General features: G+C 22.3%; 1 protein-coding gene across 3 annotated transcripts in view; it reads left to right on the top strand.

Annotated features, from left to right (window-relative positions):
• The window catches only part of LOC117174739 (octopamine receptor beta-2R), a 212,992-nt gene that overhangs the window by 127,622 nt on the left and 78,817 nt on the right, over positions 1-6,553 (top strand). For all 3 annotated transcript variants that reach the window (XR_004467352.1, XM_033364077.1, XM_033364076.1), the window contains one exon: positions 5,069-5,159. The gene's annotated coding sequence lies outside the window, so the exon portion shown is untranslated. The remainder of the gene's footprint in view (positions 1-5,068; positions 5,160-6,553) is intronic.

Below are 6,553 nucleotides of genomic sequence, written 5' to 3'. Positions count from 1 at the left end.
GGTAAATGTAATAGTCAAGATTTCAAATAAAAATTTCATTAAAATTTTTATCAGATTGTACACTTTCTAAGCCAAAATATTTATTTTTAATTAAAAAATTAAATTAGAAAAAAGTTGAATTATTTACTAAAATAGTTTTATTTTTAACTAAGAAAGATACATTTTTTACCACATAGTGTATTTTTCTGAAAAAATATTTGAGTCTTCGAAAGAATTTTTTTTTAGCTAAGTCAGTTGCACTTTTAAAAGAAAAAATATGTGCCACAAGAGATAAATTTTATAACTAAAAAGACGAATTTTGATTAAAAAAATTTACTTTTAACTGAATAATATTTTTTTCATTAAAAAAACAATTGAATCCTGAACGAAAAATATAATAGTAGTATGTTCAGCGAAAAATAGTTTGATTTATTTCTTGAGATCTAGAAGAGTTATTGAGGAAAGACATCTTTTTGTCCTAAAATATTAAATTTTTTTCTAAAACTCGTTTATTTGATTCAAAATAAAATTCTTCTACTGGAAATTTAAATTTTCTATTTAAATATTCTATAATTTTAGTTAAAAATTCATATTTTTTATTTATAATTCAACTATTTTAGTTGAAATTGATCTTTTTGTTTGAAAATATATATACTTTGTTGAAAATTCGTTTTTTTATTTGCTGAACATTAATTTTTTAAATTAAAATATCAACTTAATATTGCTAGTTTGGTAAAAAAACTTGTCATTTTCACTACAAAAGGCATTTTCTTTGTTGAGAAATAAAATTTTTTTTAAACGAAATTAGGGTTTTTCATTAGAAGATAATCTCTTCATTTAAAAATTAATTTTCTTGTTTGAAAATTCACATGTTTATTTGACAGTTCAAGAATTATCATAAAAAATCATCTTTTTGGTAGAAAGTTAATCTTCCTGGTCCGAAATTCCAATATTTGGTTAAAAATTCATCTATTTCATTAAAAGTTAATTTTTTTATGAAAATTTCAATATTTTAAATAAAGATTCATCTCTTTGTTGGAAAATAGCCATTTTTTAATTATTCACCTTTATTAGCGACAAATTTAATGACATTATTAGAAATTCATGCATTTTGTTCAAAATTTGAGTTTATAGTTGAGGATTGAGAAATTTTGTTACAAATTGGTTTATTGTGGTACGAGACTAAATTTCTTCATTGAAAATTTACCTTTTTTTATTTAAAATTTAAATATGTTGTTTGTTAAAAATTTATCCTTTTTACTTGCAAATTCAACTATTTGTTTCAACAATCTTTAGATTTTTTAACCAAATAGTAATTTGAATAAAGATTAAATTAATATTCCTTATTAAAAACTTATCTTTTTTATTTAAAAATTCAACTTTACGTTTGAAAAGTGGTGTTATATATAGTAAATAATAATTTATGGTAGAAATTTTTTATTTTTTCGTAAAAAATGAACCTTTTAGTTAAAAATGTAAATATTTTATTTATGTTTGAAATATTCTGTTAAAAATTAATCTTTTTAGAATTAAATTAATTTTCTTGGTAGAAAATTCATCTAGTTGATTTAAAATTGATGTATTGTGTTGGAAATTCTTCTTTTCTGGTTAAAAATAACAATATGCGTTCGAAAATTTATGTAAATTGTTGAATTTTTTAAAAATAAAAGTTATATTTTTGGTGGAAAAGGTATCTTTTTTAGTTAAACTTTCAATTATTTGGTTGAAAGTTTATGTATTTTGTCGAAAATTCTTGTTTTTTGATTAGAAATAACAATACGTGTTTGAAAATTTATTTAAATTGTTGAAATGTTTATTTTGTAGAAAATTTATCTTTTTGGTGTAAACTGTATTTTTATTAGTTAAGCGCTCAATTATTTGATTGAAAATTTATATATTTTCTTAAAAATTCCATTTTTTTGGTTAAAAATAACAAAATGCGTTTGAAAATTTATGTAAATTGTTGAAATTTTTATTTTGTACAGAACTGGTCTTTTTGTTGGAAAATGTATCTTTTTTAGTTGAAAGTTTAATTATTTGGTTAAAAATGTACGTATTTTGTGAAAAATTCTTCTTTTTTGGTTGAAAATAAAAATAAGCGTTTTAAAATTTATGTAAATTGTAAAAAAAATGTTTGCAGAAAATTTGTCTTTTTGGTGGAAAATGTATCTTCTTTAGTTAAACGTTTAATTATTGGGTTGAAAATTTACGTCTTCGGTTCAGAATTTATCCTTTTACTAAGTTTTCTATTTGAAGATTCAACTGCTTTATAGAAAGCTCGTTGGCTTCGCTGGAAAATTTTACAGAAAAACAATATAAATCTTGTCAAGGGGAACGAACTTCGATCCCGATAAACAAATTTATTTATTACACCGCACTTTAATTGTCAGGTTCTTTATTGTCATACTAACCGCGAGTGCGGTTATTATTAATATTATTATTATTATTATTATTATTATTTTAATTATTATTGTTATTATGATTAAGGTAATTATCCTTGAAACTCGACAATAACTATATTATTATTTCTCTCTAGAGACTGAAGAAAGAACCTCTGAAATAACATCAAAATTTAAGAACCTTTTTCCAAGAAAATCAGATGGAAAATATCCCGAATGAAAATTCATTGAGGCCAGAAAAGAGTCACGTTGCGTCTGCCGCGAGTAGTATAAACATCACTGATTATTATTAATCGCGATAACTCATTGGATAATAAAGACTGTTGATATAACTTGTGAAAGTTGTTTCAAGAAACCCAAGAAAAATTAGTTTCAAAAATTTGTTTTCAACTCTGGATGTAAATTCTCCTTTTTTTAACAAAAAAATACCGGTAAAAACTTGAAAAGTAGTGGATATTTTAATTTAACAAAATTAACTTTTAGAAATTAAGAAAGAATTTTTAAGAAAATACTGCCTTTTTCAACTGTAAATTTTCAACTGCCAATATGAATTTTTTAACGAGAAAGTAAATTTTCTGCCAAAAAGATCAATTTTCAATTAGAAAAGATAATTTTAATCCGAAAATTAAATTGTTTCATTTTCGTCGAAAAAATTTATTTATTTAAGATTCCAGTTGAAAAATTTAATTATTTCTCAAAAATAAGAATTTTCGAAAAAAGTAAAAATTTAAAGAAAAAATGTGAATTTTCAGTCAATAAGCATTCATTTTTTATTTTTCGACAATGACCTTCATTGTTCCATTTTCTCGTTATGCACTTGTATGCGAATTTAATTATTAAATCTCAAGAAAAAACCTAACTTTTTTTGGTTGAAAAGTCTACTTTTGAATTTTTTGTCAGGAATTTCATTTTTTTTGTCTGAAAAAGTTTTATTGTAAGGTTTAAAATTAACTTTTATACTTAAAATTAATCTTTTTGGTTAAAAAATTAATAATTCAACTATCTTGATTTAAAAATGCAATTATTTGTTTTAACAAATCGTGATTTACAAACAAAAGCATGGAAATTGTCATTGACAATAATCAATATTCTTGTTTTAAACTCACATTTTGTGGTTAAAAATTCGATTGAATAATTTAAAAAAAAGTTTGATTGAAAATTAAACTTTTTGGATAAAAAATTTAAATTTTTGGTTGTAATATCAAGAATTAAATAATTTGTTTAGAATTCATCATTTTTGTTGAAAATTAACTTGTTTGTTAAATATTCTACTTTTTGTCTTTAGTATTCAATAATTTAATAGAAATTTTTTTTACTTAGAAATCTTGTCGGGTTTAAACATTAAAAAACAATTTATTTGTTTAAATTTATATTTTTGTGATTAAAAATTCATCTCTTCAGTAATTTAAAAAATTGGAACGGCATTGTTAAAAATTCATGTTGTTGGTCGAAAATTGATCTTTTTTAGTCGAAAATACACTTATTGTGCTAAAAATAGTTTTTATTGTAAGAAAAGTAATATTTTTGGTCTAAATTTAGTTTCGTGAAATTTTTAAAAAATTTTGGCCTGTGAAGCAGCCTGTCATTGATAAACTTGAGAAATATTTTTTTGTTTTTCTTTAAAATATATAAAATAAATTTAAAACATAAAAAAATATATAGCTGCGTTTCTTCTTCACTGTAAAAATAATTCCCTTTAATATTTAAATTAAAACAAAATTTAATATGTACCCTGTCGTTATCATTTGCTTTTATTAATTCCAATAGTATCTTTTAGGCGTGGATTTAGAAAGGAAATAAAACTGTTATTAACTGAAAATGGAAAACAGCCAATTTACCTTTTAATCTCATTAGAGTTTCAGTTGGATCTAATTAATTGATGTTGTTGAATAAAAAATGTCATCTAAAAATGACATTCTTTTTGATATCGGTTTCTGTTTTTATTCCACTCGTCAAGTTAAAATTAGACTCATAAAATATTTAAGGGTCACGTGAGTTCGATGAACGTCTACATTTTTTATTCAGTTTTACTACTGCCACGATCTTTATACTAGTTTTCCATTTAAACCTTTCTTATTATTATTATTATTATTATTATTATTATTATTATTATTATTATATTATAATAATCTTTCTATTAATATTTATATTGATGTTTATATTTATATTTATAATTTTATTTATACTAGCAGATCCGGCCACGCGTTGCTGTGGCTCAGTTATAATACGTTGAACTAATATTATACTAAACTATTCAAGAATTCGAAACATAGCGCCATCTATTGGTTGCTTACCCAACCTAGATAACGCAAAATTTTGAAGTGTCGGTCAATAAACTAACTTACACCGCTATCTGTTAGAAACTTACAAATACAAACATTTAATTTGCAATAAAAAAGAATCGAGCTAATTAATCGAGATAAAAAGTATCCTATCCTTTAAGCTGGACCAAATTACACACAGTATACGAAATTTCATCAAGATTGGTTAGGTGGTTTCTGAGTTTAGTGGCGACAAACATCTTCACCTGAGATTTTGAGGTGTATAAAATATTTATATTCATATTTACATTATACCTATATTTTTCATCTCTTTATAGAAACAACAAAAGTAATTCTTCATTAAAAATGCAATGTTTATTTTATTTTTTTGTGAACTTTGTTAACGATTTTCTTTTTTTATTGTTACAGATAATCTACGGCATTTTCCTTCCCCATGAATTCAAGAAATTTGGAACTTTCATTTTCGTATTCAGCGGGAAGTACATCTTCCTACAACTAGGTATGATCATTTTATTTAAATAATTCATGCATATTTATACAGGTTTCCGATTTTATGAAAAAATTACTATTTTTATCCTTTTTTCACAAAAAAATTCCTTGCTGTCTACTATCTATCGAATTAGCTAATTAAACTTCCAAAATTTGTTAAAATCTACAATTTAAGATTTGCTATAAATAATTCCAGTAAACACATAGAACATGTCTTTCGTTTTTTAAGGAAAAAAAGGATTTTTTTTCATGAAAATATCTTCTCCGATTTAGTGATTTGTAGAAAATTTTTCAAATTTAACATTTAGTTTCCTTAAAATCGAACTTAAGATGAGGAATATAAATTTTTACATAGCTTTTTAATTTTCTAATTTGGATAGCATTAAAATATTAGTTCAGAGTCAATCAAACAATTTAAAAATTTTAAATTTTGTTTACTAGTTCATCAGACTTGAATATTTTTTGTTAGAAAAAAGAATTTCTTTCTGAATAGCAGTTATTAATATCAGAATTTGTTTATAATTTTATTAATTAAAATAAGAAGGCATTCATAATGTTCTGCTATTATTTATTACTTTGAAACATATTTCTAAATGATTTTGTGAGAAAAACTATGTTTATCTATTTGAAAAGTTAAATAAATAATATCAACTTAATAATTTGTTAATAAAAATAACAATTTCAAGTCAATGACACATTTTTTAATCAATTATGCATATTTAGCTGCCTGAAAAACTCTATATTAATTAAAATTAAAATTTCTGTCTGAGTAAAATTAATTACTTTAAAATTTTTTTTATAATTTTTATTTTCACCAACACGAAATATTTAATATTTATGAATTTTTTCTGATTGTAATTCAATTTTTAATATATTTCATACTAGTTTTATGTGAAAACAATGTAAAGATGAAAAGGTTGAAAGATCGTTAATTTTTTTATTAAAATGTTTTAAAAAATTGAAATTTTTAATATTTTGAAATACTTTATTACAAGTATTTTTTATTTTACAGGCTTAAAATTTTTTGGTTAAAAAAACCAATTCTTTCTGCCGTTAAGTACAATACCCAAGTATTTAAAAAAAATAAAAATTAGTTTTAATCTTGAATTAATTATTTATGTTCCTCATACTGACCTGCAGAAAGATGCACAGCATTTTTGTTATTTTTTTTCCTCGGCAATAAAAAATAATATCATCAAAAAATCTCATTTTTTAAGATTATTTATTCATATGAAAAATTTAAAATAATGACTCAAAAAATATAGTTGAGAGAATTTATTATATATTTAATGTGGAGAGTGTCTAATAATAATAATAATAATAATAATAATAATAATAATAATAATAATAATAATATGGCTCAGTTGGTTAGACATTTTCACTTCACCTCAGAAGTCCGGGGTT

This window comes from Belonocnema kinseyi, chromosome 6, assembly GCF_010883055.1.
Source record: "Belonocnema kinseyi isolate 2016_QV_RU_SX_M_011 chromosome 6, B_treatae_v1, whole genome shotgun sequence".
Taxonomy (NCBI): Eukaryota; Metazoa; Arthropoda; class Insecta; order Hymenoptera; family Cynipidae; genus Belonocnema; species Belonocnema kinseyi.
This window is presented reverse-complemented; position numbering and strand designations above follow the sequence as displayed.